Below are 18,612 nucleotides of genomic sequence, written 5' to 3'. Positions count from 1 at the left end.
CTAGAAGAGAAGAGAAAGACAAGCTCCAGAGTCACACTCCCAAGACCATGTGTGTCAATAGCACTGGACATAGAGTAGCAGGGAGAGCTATGGCCATCTCAGCCCAGGTTCTGAGGATCACATTGATAGTCCCCTTTGAAGGTGACTTATTGAAAAACCTCCACCCAACCCCCCCAAAAAACAAGCATTCACCTTTAATCATTTACTAGAAACTCCACACCTGGCTTAGAAGGAATGACCTACCCTTAAGCCATGATCTCTACAGGGTCAGAGGGCCATTAAGGATTATTTGGGCAAGTGACATTCCAGAGGCTTTGCCCCCCACCTTCATAAATACCCCAGTCTGTAAGTGGCTGTGGGTTCTCCAGATGTCTTGCTGGGGATGCCCTCTGCAGGACCGCTTCACCACAATAAACCCTGTACTGGCATTTGAGCTGTGTCCCCACCTGTTCATGCAGTATTTTCTTTCATTTCTAACATTTTAGTGCTGAGTACCTTTGAGGTAGGTTCTCACTTTTATTTCCCTTCCTCCTGCCCTCCCTCCTTCTCTCTCTCTCTCTCTCTCTCTCTCAGTGGAATTGGTGTTCATACCCAGACTTTGTGCTTGCAAATCAGGCACTTTACACCGTGAATACATTTTTGCTGATTATTTGGAAATGGGAACTACTTCCTAGGCAGCCCTTGAGCCTTGATCCTCCTAATCTCAGCCTCCCAGGTAGCTATGATTAGAGGCATGAGCCACCAGTGCCTGGTGAGATTGATAGTTTCTTAGGGAAGATATAACTCTATAACTGGGTTAACTTGAAAATAAAGATTATTAATTTGCCTCCTTGAACGCATAAGTGAAAGTGAGCCTGATCTAAAAGAAGGCAAATTCTAGTGGAATGAAGTAGGTAGAAGGATCAGAAACATCATCCTGCTTTCTATTCACTGTATATCCTCAGGTCACTTCTGGAATTGATTTTGTTTACAAGGGTTTCGTAGAAGAGTCTGGTACTTTGTTCACAAAGAGTTCCTACTGAATGAAATTGCACACAGTAAAGAGCAGAACAGAGAATTTGCAGCAATGACTTTATTTGGACTTGGGAAAGGAACTCAGGCACCTGGCCCAGGAGACTTAGCAGTGGCCTTCTGGATCTCCAGGCAAATGGTACATGCATTTTTTACTTTCTTGATGATTAACAGCAGCAGAGATTGTAGTAGATACCACGGTATAAGCACGTTCCAATTCTGCTTTCTAGAAAATTACATCCTCCCCTTCTGCAGTAGCAGTCTACTCCTGCTCTTAAACCTGGGGACACAGAGGAAGCGTTTAGCATCTAGTACCTCAGGGCAGCAGTAGGTAGTAGGTAGTAGGAGTCCTGGAGAAGGTGCTTTCTTTGTGGAGTAGGCTCATTCTGACCATAGTAGTATGAAAAACCACAATCAAGAAATAAATATGCATGGTGAGTGTGGGTTACAGACAAGACTCAAAACTCTTGCTCCATTACACAAACATGTGAACGCACCCACACTCATGTCCACTGTTTCTATGAGATCCTCCTGATAAGGTCTGATTCGGTGTCTCATACCTATAATCTCAGCTATTTGGGAGGCAAATATCATAAGGGTTGTGGTTTAAGACCAGCCAGGACAGGGCTGGATGAGTGGCTGAAGCTGTAAGAGTGCCTACCTAGCAAGTGGGAGACCTGAGTTTTAGCCCATACCACCAAAAATAAAAAAAAAATGAGTCAGGGCAAAAACTAGTGAGAACGCATCTCAACAACAAAGCTGAACAATGAGTAATTTCAACTCTGCAGGAGGATGCAGGCAGGAGGTTTGTGGTCTGTGTCAGCTCTGGAACAAAAATGTGAGGTCCTACCTTAAAATAACTAAAGCAAAATGGTCTTGGGTATGCTCAAGTGGTAGAAATCTTGCCTAACAAGAATGAGAACTTGAATTCAAACCCCAGTACTACCAATCCTCCCAAAATCAAATAGCCAAAAATCCTCAAACAGATCCCCCAAATAGATGGAATAAAATGTCTCCTTATGAATACTTCTACTCATTTAGTCTCAGAGAAAACAAGGGAGATTCTTCAATTGTAAAACCTAGTAATATTCACAAATATATCTTGGAATCAAGTAATTGTAGAAAGAGTATTTCTTGTATCAAATTGGCTTTGTCCAGTGAGAATATGAAGGGTCATTGAGGTGATATACAGTCTCCTAAGCGACTGCTCTAGACCAGATTCCAGAGCTGGTCTCCAGCCCTCCCTCTCAAGTCTGCATCTCTATCCTGTTTTATTCCTTACCTGCATCTTGGAAATCAGAGCTTTCCACCCCTGGGTCCTCTTCCTCCATCTGCTCCTGGGCTGAAGCCTCCTCAACTGTTGCTGGGAGAGGGTCACTCTGGGCCTGGAGGGCCATCAGGAGTATGGCAGCAAGGAGAGCAAATGTCTTCATGGCTGGTGTCATCTGGGGAAGGGAAAGCAGGAGCCAAGTGTGTGTGGAGTGAGGAGTCAGCTGTATTTTAGGTCGACTAGGAGAAGGCTTGGAGACAATCCCTGCAACCAGATAAAGTGTGCAGTCATGGGGAAGGGAGGAGGCATTCCCTTAAGGTCTCCTTATGTCCCACTGTCCTGACAGCTCCCATCATGACACTGGTGTGTATGTTCAGTGACTGTCCTCAGCTCAAGTTGATAATCATGTTAAATCATCTGCTGTCTCTTCCTATTTCTCACATGAGTTTCCCATTTGCTACTTGATTAACATTTACATTTTTAATATTCAAAGAAGAAAGTAATGCTTTCATTTAGTAAGTTCTGAGATCAAATATTTCTAAATTTTGAGAATGGATCCCTCTACTGTCTGGAGGTGTGTATTCTGAGATGAGACCTGGACTCCCGTAGAGTAGACGGTTGACCCTGGTGGGTTTCAGGGCATTGCTACCCTCGTGAAGAAGGTCTCAAGGCCCTGGGGTGATCAGGTTCCTGCTGGAGGAAGTGTGGAGGTCACAACGACTTTAAAAGTATATAGGTAAGCATGAACTTGGTTGGATGCTAGCTGAAGAGTTGGAGTAAGGCCAAAGAATGTTTATATTTCCATCTTTATTGAGTTATGAATGACAATTTAAAACTGAATATATCTAAATGGGACAACTGGATTATTTGATAATTATGCAATTGGGCCTTTATCCTAAATTAAATGCATTCAAGACCTAAACACAAGACCAGAAACTACTACAAGAAAACTTAGAGATTAAGTTCTTGACATGTGACCTAGGAAGTGATTTATTTGATATGAAAACCAAGGTATAGGCAACAAAGCAAGAGTAGACATGTGTGGTTGCATCAGACTACAAAACTTGTGCACAGCACAAAAAACAAACATTTGAATGAAATGTAAACTAAAATAAGGTATAGAATATTTGCAAAATGTATATCTGATAAGAAATTATCAAAATGTATAAGCAACTCACACAATTCAACATCAAAAAAAACATGTAGATTAAAAAAATGGGCATGAAGCTCAAATGATCACTTTCTTAAAATAGATGTTTTAAGAATCTATTTCTGTCTCTATTGGAAATGAAAAGTAGCATCCATGTGTTTTGAAGCAAACCTTTTGACCTTCTCATTCCCTAAGCCCATAGCTACTGTCCTAGAAGACACTAGAGGTCCACATAGAAGAACTCCTGATGGGGATTCCCAAGTTTCGACTTCTTCAGAGCACCCTTGCCTTTAGGGTTCAGTTGCAGCCTGGCATCAATGACACAACCATAGAATGAACTTTCAGAGTTTCCATTACTTACAGATGGTGGAGCTATATGGGTTGAGCAGAGGTCAGCAGATAGCAATCCTTCTTCGAGGACTCAGGATGAAAGCCAGCTGCTCACTCCCAGGACAGAGACCTCCCTTATATCATGGTCACTTGCAAGCCGTGTCTAATTTCAAACAACTCTGTTGCAAGAGCAGCTGAGCAATTTGATATGGAATTCTGTCAAGCAGGGCTCCCTAAGGACTTGTTGTTGTCTCAGTCAGTCTTTGTCAAGTGTAGCACCCAATTATTGTTTCTTCATCAGTCTTCACACAGTGGACCTTGTGATTCTGAGGCCGTTTGCTAAAACTGAATCAACAGGAACACAATTACACTTGGTTAAGGCTACTGCAGTACAGAGGACAATGAATATGTAGAGGAGGATTGGAAGTCCAGTTCTCAGTTAGCCTACCCAATACCTAGGGTCCAATCATGAGAATAATTAATAACATTTCTGCAGAGCCTTGGTGTTGAACTCATGGACACCTCTGCTAGTGATGCTGAGCAGAACAAATTTTGCTGGAGTCTTCCTCAGGAATCAATGTGAGTGCTTTGTTCTCTGGAGTGGATATAGGCAGCCTAGCTTGGCCAGTGGACTGCCAGGCCTAGTCAATTTTCTAGGACTGTTTGGGTCACAAACTTAGGAGATTGCCATATGAAAGTCAATGTTTCTTGGATGTCTTTTAGGGAAGCTGCCCAGGTAACAGAGAGATGGGCATTAGCCTGTCTCACCTGGTGGTGTGTGCTCAAAGGTACCATACCCAAACCATTAGTGGACAGGCTGTATGGTCACAGTAGATCCAGAATGACCAGGATGAAAACTGCATTCTCAGTATGAACAGACTTTATGTCAGATGGTTCCCCTTTGAGTTATTTTGAGGGAAAGAATTAGAGAGACAACTGTACATTAAAAATATATGACCTTCTACCATCTTCCTTTTGCTCCTAGTGATGTTAATGGGACCACATTTGGGGAAAAAAAGCAATGAGTAGAGTGACTCCCAAGGAATAAAACTTTAGTGAGGCTACTTAACCATTATGTAACTGATTGGTTGATATGGCCATGAGGATGGTCATGCATGTACAGTCACTCTTGGGCATTCTCAGTGAGCCTGGATGGATCATAGAGAATGATGGAAAGGGTGAATTTGATGATGACATATTATAAGAACTTTTGTAAATGTCACAATGTGACTTCAATATGATAATAATAAAAAACTGGATGAATGAGAAAAAAAGAGGAACTACTTTCTTTAGTTTACGCTGCACACTTCCTCATTAAACTGCAAATGCAATATAAATGTAGTTCTCTCCTTCTGACCTTGGCTGTTACCCTAAGTGATCACCACTCTCTTGTAACTGAGCAAGAACATCTTTTAAAAGATGCTTAATCTGGTGGGAGAGGTGGGCATTGCTAAAATGTCTCCTTTGAGCATAGAAATGCTTGCAATAAAGGAAAAAATACATTTAAAAAGGACGATTGACTTAGAATGAGCATGTGATGGAACCCATCCTTTATTAAATGGATGCTGAAGGAAAACAAAACACTATGTTGCAGCGAATTGAATTTTTTAAACAAGCTAGACTTGATAACTCTGGGCAAAACAGATGAAGTCAAGACAGTGTAATAGAAAGAATGATTAAAAGTACCAGGTGTCAGAAGAAAAGGGAACACTCATCCTAAACCCCCAACCCACTTTTTCACCATAAATCCTCCTGAAATTTGAGCCCTCAACCTGTCACTTTTCAGATATGTTCACAGTCATGTCTGGCTTTGTAGTATTCATTGTTTGCTTTATTTTACTAAGAAACTTTATTAGTCACTCCTAGATATGTCCTGAAATTTTGTTTGCAACCCATGTCAGGAACCTGGTGTCCAAGACCAGGTAGACACTTCCTCATTTTTTGGAGACCTCTCTGTAGCCTCACTGGTTCCAATAATATCTGGATCACAGTTTCGATAGGGTGTTATCAAATTGTGAATAAGTGACAGAAACCACGGAGAGCTGCAGCATTCTCCTCAGCCTTTAGGGGGATGTGGAGCCTCAAGGCTTGTGTCAGGTGGTAACAATGCCACATGAGCAGGCTGTTGGCACTTCAAGAACAATGAGTCCTAGTCATATGGCAGCACTAACAGTTTAAATGTGGGAATTGGGCAAAGGTGTCAGCAGAGCATATGGACAAATGAGGGCGCTTTGGGGAACTGAGCCTCAGGTGACAGTTTTAGGTTCAAGGGCTTAGGTCTTTGCCTGTAGGGATCCAGCATCTTTGGGAAGAAAAGGAAAGTTTGTATGTGCAGTTGGGAAAGCTTCACGGTTGTGACACCTTCTGGTGGTCAGCAGAAGTTAGAAATGCACAGTCTCATTGACACAGAGCTTTCTCCAGTCCTTAGGCATTTCTCCATGGAGGCAGGAGACAGTGGCAGTGGTGGGAAATGTGGTTTCATTTGGGTGCTGTAACACACAAGTCTCCCAAGTCCCCTTTTTTTACATAACTTGTAGGGAAGCTTCACAACCTGACTTAGGCTCTGTGGTTTCCTTACAGTAAGATGCATGACTACTAGGACTTCACTTAATGCAAACTGTGCCCACAGCAAATGCCATTGTATGGTTCATTTCTAGGCTACTTAGCAAGCATGAGCTGAGGGAAGCAGCAAGACAAGTGTAGGGGCAGTGGATGCAGCCATCATTGTACCTCGGGGTCCATGTTGTCTGTAGCATAAGAGAGGTTGGTTTGCTGGGGATTTTGTGGTACCAGTGACATTTGTTGGTGCCACTCTTTCCTTCAACATCGCTTGGATTGCGGAGCTATGGGCTGAAGCCGCATCACTTCCAACAACAACCTCAGGGATTAGGTGGTGGTGTCTAAAATTTGGCCATCTGTGTTGGGGGATCATCTACCTGGGTGACATCCAATATTAGAAGTGGAGCTATGTGTAGTCTAATGGCTATTGTAATCTTTTGAGGCCCTTTGCGGACTTTCAGATCCCTGCCTCCCTGTACTGCACCATTGCACAAACACATTAGCCCCTGTAAATTTCAGGCCAGAATTTCATGGAAGCTTGAATGGAAATTTCCTGAGTGCTATGGGTTTTTTTTTCCATACTCACAAAATACCAGTTGGAGGCACATATACAACTTAAGCCAGGAATAACTTTGAATGCTTTTTCTGCACGTGAAGCTTTGCCCCTACCCACAGGGCACATCTGGGTTTTTGCTGCATAGAATCATTCACTAGTGCTGAAGTATTGGTGGGCCATCTGCCTAACTCTAAACTTGATTTGGCATTGTTGAGCCCTGGTTGTGTTTACTAATAGGTGCCACAGGACCCATTTAATAAGCAAGGTTTGGATTGATAGGCATGGACCCCATTCTGTGTTTTTTAAGACATATTTTTAACACAGCCCTTGTGCATGCCTCAGATTTTTCTCTTGTGGTACAATTTATAACCTTGGCAAGCTTTTTCAGAGAGCTTTCTAGTCTGCTTTAGTGGCATCAAATACCATCTTCCTAACTCACAATGCACATAAGATACCAATCAATTCCCACCATAGAGAGTACCATGTGACCGGTGCTCTATATTGACATCAATTATGGGGCCATCTCTGGCCAACATTTTGTTATTGACTTCCTCTATCATTTGTATCAGCTGTACTTGGTAATTATGCTTCCACATGCTCAGTGTTTGCTACTGTCCATGTCTGCAGTTTGAACGTTGCTTCTTGTTTAGTGACCCAGACTGTAATGTCTGTGAGACTCAAACTCCATTGCTTGTGGGAGGGATGCATGGAAGATACCATCTGACCTTTGAATGTGGTAAAACCAAGGCTTCTGAGAAAGCTGCATATACAGAGATTAAGTAAGGTTAGGCTAAAGCACAGGGCCTGCTCTTTGTCAGCAGGTGTGAATCATTGCTGATTTCTTGTCTCTGATCAGGTCAACAGTAAATATTTGATGACAACAACTTGTAAAGATACAAGGATGTAGCTGGGTACAGTGGCTCATTCCTGTAATCCTAGGTGTTTGGGAGCTTGAGATTATGAGGATAGTGTGTCAGGGTCAGCCTGGGCAAATATTTCATGACAATCCATCTCCAAATTAACCAGAGGAAAATGGATTGGAGGTGTGACTCAAGCAATGGAGTAAAGTACCAGGGTCTGCTCTTTTCCAGGAGGCCTGTCTGTCAGACACTAATGGATCATTGCTTGTTGCTGGTGCCTGATGAAGTCACTAGTAACTATTTATAATAACAGCATGTAAAGATACAGGGATGCACCATTAGTAGAGAAAATATATACCTATGAGAAATGGAACCTGAGGCTCCCATGATAACCCTTGCGGTTTTGGCCCAGTTGTAGGAGGAAAACGATGGCCACAGGAACAGGAATGAAGAAGGTTAGGGCTCTTGGAATGAGCATGGTAAAATTGGGGGTCATTGACCCATCCTGAAGCTTGGTACCAATGACACTGGGAGGCCAGTGTGTTGATTTCTGAGGCTCGTGGCCTGGAAGCATTATGCTACCTAAAAGCTACAGTTCTCACCTCTGGTGCACTGTAGCACTGAGGAGGGAATCTGATTTGAATCAATGCTAGCAGGTAGTCCAAAGGAGAAAGCAAGAGAGTGTTGAGGAAGTTACTGAAGTGTTGTGGATGGGAAAAGGCAGTGGGAGGCAGGTGAAAGTGTCTGCTGGATGCTGCATAGGGAGAGTACTTGCCTGGGTGGGAGGGGCCCAAGGAAGTCGATTTGCCACCTGCATAAGTGCTATTGTCCTAGAAATGAGGGCCAGTTTTAGGGATGCTGCAGCCTTTGAAGCATGTGGCACTCAGCTCTTCCTGGGCTGAAGAAGGTAGCTGAACATGAGACAGCAACAAGACTCAGGGGTCTTATCCAGGATAATGTGTGGGTAGAGAATAGAGGCCAGTCAGAGAGTCTAGTTGTCCTCATATATTTTCTGAACTGCACAGTACCCAGACAGAGCCAGTTAGTGCATTTTCTATAACCACTGAAACCACCGATGGGGCTTGAGGTAGAGAGCTCCTGTCCAAACAGGAATTCTGGATGTGCAAATAGCATTCTTAGTACCACCCTTGCTCTCAAAGACAGCAGACAATATACAGTCTCATGGCTGTGCCATAGAGGCTTGTGGAGGAAGAGGCCAAGTTCTTCAGTGTGAGCAGGTGGACTGGGTTGAAAGGCTACTGCCGCTGACTTTGTCTGGATTCCTTTCCCAATAAACTTTGTGTACTCAGAAGTAGGTACAGAGCACCTCCAGAAGTGACCTCTTCATGCACCCTGGTTCTTCACCCCAAGTCCCTGGGACAGAGTATTTATTCCTTTTTTTCTAGAAGTGTCTATTGCTGTATGATGACGTTTCATTTTGATATCTCCATAAATGCATATGTTGTACTTTGGTCATATCCATCTCCTCTATTACTCTTTCTTGTCCTAGCTCTCCTTCCCCACATTTCTTACAATTTTAGAGGGTGTGGTATGTTGTTTTCATACATGTTTATACTGTATATACTCGTACTCTCCACCCCCATTTGTTCTTCTTCCCTATCCCTTCTGCACTGATTAGCCCCAAATGTCCCCTTTTGCATCCATATCATTTTTAAGGTCTGGATTCTGTGTACAGAGACACGTGGTATTTTCTTTGCTATTCTGTCTTATTTTTTCAGCTTGATGATCTCCACTTCCATCCATTTTCCTAAAAGCAACATCATTTCACTGTTTATGGCTGTATATACTCTGTACTGTGTGTATTCCCATTTTCTTTGTCTAGTTTTTGGTTGATGGGGGTCTTGACTAATTCCATACCTTTTCTAATGGAACGGTGCTGTAATAAACATGGGTATGCAGGTATCTGTTGTGTGCTGACTTAATTTCCTTCAAATGTCTTGGAGTGCTATAGCAAGAGCATATGGGAGTTCTATTTTTAGTTTTTTGAGTAACCTCCATCCTGACTCATCCAGCCAGAGCAGTTTACATTCCCAGCAACATTGTAGGAGGGTTTTTCTTCCATGCCCCTTGTCAGCTTTGTTGTCGTTTCCTTGATGATAGCCATTCTGACTATGGTGAGACAGAAGTACAAAATTATTTTATGTGCATTTACTTAATGGCTAAGAATGTTGAACGTTTCTTCATGCATTTTTTTGGTCATTTTTTCTTCCTTTGGGAATTATCTGTTCATTTCATTTGTCCCTTTATCGATTGAATCGTTCTTTTTGTGTTTAGTTTTTTTAGTTCTTTATATATACTGGATATTAATGCCTTGTCTGATGAATAGCCGGCAAGTATTTTCTCTCATTCTGGCAATTTTTTCATTTGATGGGCATTAACTTTTTCCAATTGGATGCAATTCCTTTGTCATTCTTGCTGTCTTTTCCTCAACTATTTGAGTCTTAATCAGAAAGTCGTGGTATCTGCCTCTATCTCCAAGTATTTCCCTTGTGTTTTCCTGTAGTGCCATCAAAGTTACATGAGATGAGAGATAAGGATGTGGTTTTAGTCTTGTACATGGGGATATTCAGTTTCCCCAACATTTGCTCAAGAGGCTGTTTTTTTTTTCTTTCAGATGAGTGTTTTTGCCACCTTTGTCAACCATCAGATGGATGTAACTTATGGGTTTGTTTCTGATCTTTAGTTATGGTCCACTGATTTATGCATCTGTTTTGTGCTAGTACCATACTGTTTTTGCTACTGTAGTATAATTTGAAGTCAGGTGTTATGATACCTCCTGCATTGCTCTTTTGTTCAGGGTTGCTTGGGCTACGTGGGGTGATTTGTGCTTCCATATGAATTTTAGGCTTCATTTTCCTATTTCTGTAAAGAATGTTATTGGAACTTGATGAGAATTGTGTTGGATCTGTAGATCTCTTTTAGTTGTATAACCATTTTGACAATGTTGTTTTTGCCAATTCATGAATAAGGAAGTCTATTCATCTTCTAGTGTCTTCTTCAATAACTTTCTTCAGTGTTTTATAGTTTTCACTTGAGAGGAATTTAATCTTCTAATATATGTTTATTCATAGTTATTTTGAGGCTATTATGAGTGGTTTCTTGTTTTGATTTCTTTCTCAGAGTGTTCATTATATGTATATAGAAAATTTACTGGTTTTTGTATGTTTTTTTTTTATCCTTCTATTCTGCTAAAAGTGTTTGTCAGATGTAAGAGTTCTTGGCTGAGGCCCTAGGTTCTTTTAAGTTTAGGTCATATAGTCTGCAAATAGGGATAATTTGACTTCTTCTCTTCCATTTTTTTCCCTTACCTTTCTCTTACCTTGCTGATTTTCATAAGAATTCAATCACTGTCTTAACTAAGAGTGGAAAAAGTGGACACTCTTGTCCTGTTTGTGATTTTAGAGGGAATGCTTTCAGTTTTTCCCCATTTATTATATTGATATTTGTTTGTCATATGTAACCTTTTTTTCTGTTGAGATATGTTTCGCTGTTCCTAGTTTCTTCATGACTTTTATCAGGAAGGATGTTGTACTTTGTCATCGGCTTTATCTTCATCTATTGATATGATCATGTGATTTTTGTCCTGCATTCTATTTCTGTGTTGTATGATATTTATTGATTTGTGTATATTGAATCATCCTATTATTTCTAGAATTAACCCAACTTCATCATAGTGTATGATCTTTTTCATGTGTTGTTGAATTTGGTTTGAAATCAATTTATTGAGAAGTTTTACATCTATATCTATCATGGAAATTAAAGCATAATTTTTTCTTTGTTGTGTCCTTATCTAGTTTTAGTATCAGTGTAATCCTTGCTATGTAAACTGAGTGTGGCAGCACCCTTTCTATTTTATGTAACATTTGAGGGGTATTGATGTTACTTCTTCTTAAAAGGCCACAGAATTCTGCTGTGAATTCTTCTGGTCCTGGTTTTTTTTTCCATTGTGATACTATACTAGCGGTCGATCTTATTGCTCACTATAAGTCTGTTCAACTTGTTAATAGCTGGTAGCTCAATTTTGGCAAGTGTTATGTCTAGACATTTATACATTTCTTCAATATTTTCTATCTTACCAGAATATGAGGTTTCAAATATTCCCTAATGATCCTCTGAATTTCACTGGTATTTGTCATAATTCCCCTTTTACATCACTGATTTTATTAATTTGAGTCTTCTCCTTTTTTCTGTTTTTTTTTTCTTTTGTTGAACTAGGGCCTCACACTTGCTAGGCATGAACTCCTTCCACTTGAGCCACTGTACAAACCTTTTTTTCCTGAGAATTTTTTTTTTTGAAATAGAGTCTTGAAACTGTTTGCCCGAGGCTGTTTGTAAACTGTGATACTCCTGATCTCTGCCACCTGAGTAACTAGGATTGCAGGTGTGAGCCATTGGTACCTTTCCTTTAGGTTAGTTTGGGTAACCAATAGAACATGTTGCTTCTCTTTTCAAAGAACCAACTCATTTTTGCATTGGTTCTTTGCATTGTTCTTTTAGTCTCCACTTTATTAATTTCTTCTTAAAACTTTTAATCATATAATTAGGTTATTTTTGAGATCTTTTTCTTTTTCAGTACTGAGGATTGAACCATAGCCTTGTGTATAGTAGGCAGGTGCTCTACCACTAAACGATACCTCCAGCCCAAGAGCTTTCTGATTTTTAATGTAGACACACATAGCCATAATTTTTCTTTCCTTAGCACTGCCTCACAACCTTTGTCCCCAAGGTTCTGGTAGATTGTGTCAGTTTCATTTGATTCTATAAGTTTTTAGATTTGCTTGTTGAATTCTTCTGTGTCAAAAAGTGTGTTTTTGGTTTCCATGTGTTTGACTAATTTCCATAGTCTCTTGCTATTAATTTCTAATCTTATTCCATGATGATATGTTAATATAGGAAATTATTTCAGTACTTGTGAATTTGTTAAGACTTGCTTTTTGGTCAAAAGTGTGATCTATTTTGGAGGAAGTTCTGTGGGCTTCTGAGAAGAATCTGGATGAAATACTCTTCAGATGTCTGTTATGTCCATTTGATCTGTGGTGCAGTTTAACTCTTTGGATCTTACCTTTGTTGATTTTTTTCTCAAAATGATTTATGAAGTCATGTCAGTAGGGTGTTGAAATTACCCAATATTATTATTTCAGAAACTACCTGTCTCTGTGTATTCAGTAGTGTTTACTTTATAAAATTAGGTGCACAGCTACTTAGTTCATATATTTGTATCATCATTATCACTTGTTAATAGATTAATCGGTTTGTTAATATGCAGTGGCATTCTTTATCTCTTCTAACTGATGTTGGCTTGACATCTACTTTGTCAGAGTACAATTAAGTTACTCCTGCTTGCCTTCAACTTCCACTTGCTTACATATCATTTTGCATCTTTTCACTTTTATTCTGTGCATGTCTTTGCCTGTGTTTCTTGTCAACAACAAACAGTTGCATTTTGGTTTTCTAATCTAATCAGCCAGTCTATGCCTTTTGATTAGAGAATTAAGACCATTTTAATTTACTACTTTACTTATGAAGTAGTCATAGTCCGTAATCAAATAGATAGAACATGTGGCATTATTGAAAAGTATAGATCAGTGGATTATCAAAGTGTTTAGAGTAGTAAAGGAAGGTCACGAGGTTTCCGTCCACATCTCCACTCCTCTCCCTTCCCCACATTCACATAGATGCAAACATTGAAGTCTAAATGCCTTTCTGAAAGAACTCTTTATCTGGGATCAAACTTATTTCCTCCTTCACAAGCTATCAATATCCTGCAGCCCCAAGATAAGGCCCCATCATGACCATCATCACTGAGCCCTGTTTCTGTTCACATTGCCCTCCACTCCCATGTCTAAGCCTCATCAATAGCCAAGCATCTAGGAGATTCCATTGAAATGCGGTTGTTGAGGTCAAGGGCTGTGTCTCTTTTCCTCTTAGTAGCTCCTGTGGGTTTCCACATTGAAATGTCCTAAGTCACAAATACTGAGCTAATGTCCTCACTCTGTTCCCAGTGAAGTGGGAACTGTCCGACAGAGCACTGAGGAGATGGCACCACAGCAGCTCTTCTCCTGGCCAGCAGATGGCATTGTGGTCCTGATGAGTCACCTTGTCACACAGAGGGTCTGAAGAGGGGACGCTGCACTGTATAGTGGGGTTGAGGATCAAGTGCTGGAATTTTGAACCTTGAACATTATGTTAGTCCTGAAGCAGGTGAGTCAAATAAAACACAGGAGATTTGATGAAAGAGGGTGGGATTCATGAGTTAACAGGGAAGAACTGAGTACCTGCGAGGCTCTGAGTTCACAAACCAAGCATAGCCCTTGGAGATCACTTTAGAACTATGACAGCTTGGGAAACTGTGCTATTAATAGTTGTGGAGTTTCGTGTAAGTGTACATCTCCTTATGGCTCTGTCTCCTTATCCCTATAATATGTATAGCATAATCCACAGAGAGCTTCACACTGCTCTTAGCTCACTACAGAAATTATAATTGCTTTTTATCTAAGCCAAGGTTAGTATGTGGTGCTTACAGGCCAAATCACAGCAGCAGCCCCTGTGTCCTCTCATTTTACAGTGATCAAGTGTGTTTACCTGAGTGTATATGGCTATTGTGTGCTGGAAATAGGACTGGAGTTTGTATCATCTGATTCTCAATGCTCCCAAACATTTTATATATTGGGAAATTCAGCTACTGGCTGACTGACACATTTTTGATGTTCTAGGTCAACATAGAGAGATAGTTTCAGATACACCAAAAGAAGAAATCTCCAAATAACAATAAAGCCAAATTCTAGTGGTGGAGCAGCCCATGTGTCAGCAGCATCTGAGTACCAGTGTTTGTCATTGATCCTTTGCACTTGTTTGTCCACCCTGATAGTTCACAAAACCATGGGTCACAGTTAGCATGAATAGGGTCCCTTGATGGTCCCATTCTTACATTTGAACACAATGGTGTGTCATAGTTCAGGCATGGTTCATTCCTTATGGAAAGGTCTCTGAAAGAGTGACCAGAGAGTTACCTAGTCCCATCTACATTGTAGAGACATATCAGAAATTCCCATTTATAAACCAGAAAATGGACCAGCATGAGACAATGAATCTTTTGACATGTGCATCTTGAACTTCACATCCTCCATAATTTTGATAAATTAGTTTCTGCTGCTTATAAGCTGCAGAGTAAATGGTATTTTGTAAGGTTGTCCAATGAGTATGATGTGACAGTTAGATAGGAGGAAAGCGTTTTGGCATAAAATTGCACAATATATCCTACTACAGTCAAAATAGCAGAAGGTATATTTCATATTAACTAGAAGAGAGGAATTTCATGTTCACCACAAATAAAGAAAATTGTTTGTGTTAATAGATATGCTAATGGCCCTGATTTGATCATAATATAATGTTTGTAATTGTCAAAGTTCCACATGTATACCATAGATTAGTATAATTAGTATGTGCCAATTAAAAAATAAGTAAATAAACCAATGTCTTCTATTTTAAAAGGAATACTGTATCAGGCACTTTTAACAAATGACTAGAAAAAATATTTTTAGACTATTGCCGTGAGGTGAAGATTTTGCACTAAGGAGAGTGGTTGAACTCAATGGTTTTGAAGTGAAAGGCAAGAGAATTTTTCAACACTGAGGTAAGGCAGTGAACAAATACTGGAGCATGTCAGAACGGATGTTACTTAATGTCACTGAGCCACCTTTGCTTATTATCATTTGTTGAATTTAGGCATCTATCCCTTCTCAGAGACTGAGGGACTATCTCTTTCAAAGACATCTTAAACAGTTGTCTCCACATTTGACTTAATCTTTATTTCCTTATCCTACCCCATGTGTGCGTAGAAAATGCCAAATGTTGTGTGGGTGTTAGGTAAATATCCAGTGGATTTCACCCATGAACTTTGCATCATCTTAAAGGCTGTGCAAGTTCCTTGAGCTATTTGGATTTTTTTTAATACCTCATCTTCATCTCTGTCCCTGGAGTTGGCATTTGTCATAGTCCATCAGAGACTGTCATAGTAACCAGCAAGTGTGATGCTCCCAGTGTACCTTCATCTACTAAGTGTGGATGGGAATTTTCATTCAGCCATATGTGCTTCTTTAATTGATAGATGCTTTTGAGGCTGTCTCCTGTGAACTCAATTTTATACTTGTACCTTGCATCATCACTTCCTCAAATCCCATGAAGTCCCTGACCTTGTAAGTTCTTGTCCCTTATGCCACTGTATCGGTCGAAAATTCTTCTGTACCTCTTCTTTTTATCTGTACAAGATAAACCATCTATGTTTCAGATTAATAGTCACCATGAGGACCTAGAATACAGCTCAGGGGTGAAGCCCAAGCCTAGCATGCACCAAGCTCTGGGTTCAATTTACAGTAACTCCTTTCCCGCAAAAAGAAAGGATTCACTGTTAAATCATTTTTAACATACTCTTCTTTAATTCTAAAGTCCTAATGCTTCCCAAGTCCCTTTTACCATCTAATATTGTGACATTTTTATTGGTATATTCTCTTATATTTAAGTGTAAACAATTTTAGTTAGTGTTTAAAGTGTAAGCTGTTCTTACAGCTGAACATACAATCTTTTTTAATTTTGTGGCTTTTAGTTTTCTTTTAGGGAATTAGGCACATTTAATGTATTGTCATCTTGCTAAATAAAGTTGGATAAAATTAATCAACAGAATCAAAATTAATTTCTCTATCACCAATTATATGTCAAGGAGTTAACTAGGTATCAGGAGCAATGATGAGTGAAACATGAAGCTTAGTTCAGAGAAAAGTAGTTATAGGAAGTAAGTAAGTAGGATCTGTAATGTGGGATGAAAACTGAAGGAAAGAAGATGGACAGAAACCAGTGTGGAGAACTATGGTGCAACTTAATAATATTGAAATCAGTTTTCCATATTTCAATGACAAAGTGAAATTTTGACAGAGACCCTGGAGCTGGGGGAGGGAGCCAGGGTGAATGTGGATTTAGGGCAGAGTCCCTGAGATGAAGGTTGGAATAGCCCCATCCACAGTTTTGGGACTTAAGGAGTTACAACAAGGAGCACAGAACTTGAAGTTGATAGCAGTTAGAGGAACTGAAGAAGGATGCCTCACCTTCCTACCCCAATTCCTAGCTTAGGCTTTCACTGTTAACTCAAGGCTCATGACTTACTCTGTCCACTGTGTAATCTGTGTAGTGATTTCCCAGCCATGGAAGGTTTCTGTGGGGTCCTGAACCACTGTACTTGACTCTCTGGATATGCCGACTCTTAGCCCAGGGCTGAGAAGCACTTCGTAATCACAGTGGAGTAGACATGGAGCAGAAGCCTTTTTCTTCGCTGGGTCTTGGCATTATTATGATTATTATTATTATCATTCTTATTTTGTGTGGCAGTGGGGTTTGAACTCAAGTTACCACACTTGCTGGGCAGTACTTTTCCTGCTTGAGTGACTGCACCAACCCATTTTAGTGATGAATTTTTTTTGAGACAGTTTGAGGAACTCTTTGCTCAGGACAGGCTTTGAACCCTGATCTTCCTGATCTCTGCCTCCTGAGTACCTGGGATTATAGTGTGAGCTACCGGTGCCCAGCTGAGTCTTAGCATTTTTGTTGGTACTTGTGATGATTCCTGTGTCTGTATTCATTTCCTTATTTTAGTGAAGAATGGTGAATAATATCACTTGAAACAGAGCCCCATTGTCTATCAAACTATAGTCTTTCTGCCTCAGTAGGACTTCTTGGGACAGTCTATCATTGATCACCCCAGTAACAGTATCCATGTACTGATCAGAAATACTCTATTTCCAATGGGTACTCTGGACTCACACAGGAGAATAGTTGATTCAAGAGTAAACATGAGGATTTTAGGACTCACTCTGGATACTTTATAGGGATTTTTGCTTACACTTTGACAGCTTTTTGAGGGACATGGTTGCAAGCTGTCAAATCATCAGTAGCTATTTAGTTGAGGGAAAAAGAAGTTAGAGAAGATAAGAGGTCACATTCCACAACACAAAGATGCAAGACTGGTCTTTTGGAGACACAGGGTGTAGCCATGTGATGCCCTGCTAGAAGAGAAGAGAAAGACAAGCTCCAGAGTCACACTCCCAAGACCATGTGTGTCAATAGCACTGGACATAGAGTAGCAGGGAGAGCTATGGCCATCTCAGCCCAGGTTCTGAGGATCTAAAGTTGCACTGCTGTTGATATACTTTATCATACGGGATTTTCCTGCCTTACTTACTTACTTACCGACATGCCTGCTGGTTTATGTGTTAGAACTTCAGCACACTGCAGCACCAATGGGGACTCCAGGTTACTTGGATCACTGCCATCCTTGTCTTCATTTATACCAGGTGTTCATTTGAGGCTGTATTTTCGAGGCAGTATCAGGTTCTCACCAGCTTAAGGAAACTGCACAGCATTCATGTCAGAGAGCGTAGTTAAAAATTGTTTATACCAGCTTCAGTCTAGATAGACCTGATAGTGAGACTAAATAGTGGGGCTCCTTGCTATTTTCCTGCTCATTATATCTTTGCTAACACTCCTTCCTAATGGGACTTAAAGTTGTCTCTATAGAGCTGACAGAATGTCAGGGCTTAAAAGACAGTATGATCTGGGCCTTTGAATAAAACTAGCACTTTGGGAAGAGATGGATAGACTCTCTCTCAGTCTTTTTCTCTTTCTGTTTTTGCAGTACTGGAGTTTGAACTCAGGGCCTCATACTTGGTAGGCAGGTGTTCTACTTGAGCTTCTTTGCCAGCTTTGCTTTTGTTAAGGTGAACAAAAGGAAGCCATGTTAGAACTGGAACCCTCCACTTGAAGGTGACATTGAAAAACTTCCACCCACCCCTAAAGAAAATAGTCATTC

At 40.4% G+C, this 18,612-nt stretch overlaps 2 long non-coding RNA genes across 2 annotated transcripts in view; one reads left to right on the top strand and one right to left on the bottom strand.

The window, feature by feature from the left end:
• The window catches only part of LOC141416944 (uncharacterized), a 136,054-nt gene that overhangs the window by 72,987 nt on the left and 44,455 nt on the right, over positions 1-18,612 (top strand). The window lies entirely within an intron of this gene.
• On the bottom strand, positions 1,063-3,891 carry LOC141416943 (uncharacterized). Its single transcript, XR_012441583.1, has 3 exons — positions 3,793-3,891; positions 2,294-2,456; positions 1,063-1,291 (listed from the first exon to the last, which is right to left on the bottom strand). It is a non-coding gene; the product is annotated as an uncharacterized lncRNA (long non-coding RNA).

This window comes from Castor canadensis, chromosome 14 (assembly GCF_047511655.1).
Source record: "Castor canadensis chromosome 14, mCasCan1.hap1v2, whole genome shotgun sequence".
Classification (NCBI taxonomy): Eukaryota; Metazoa; Chordata; class Mammalia; order Rodentia; family Castoridae; genus Castor; species Castor canadensis.
This window is presented reverse-complemented; position numbering and strand designations above follow the sequence as displayed.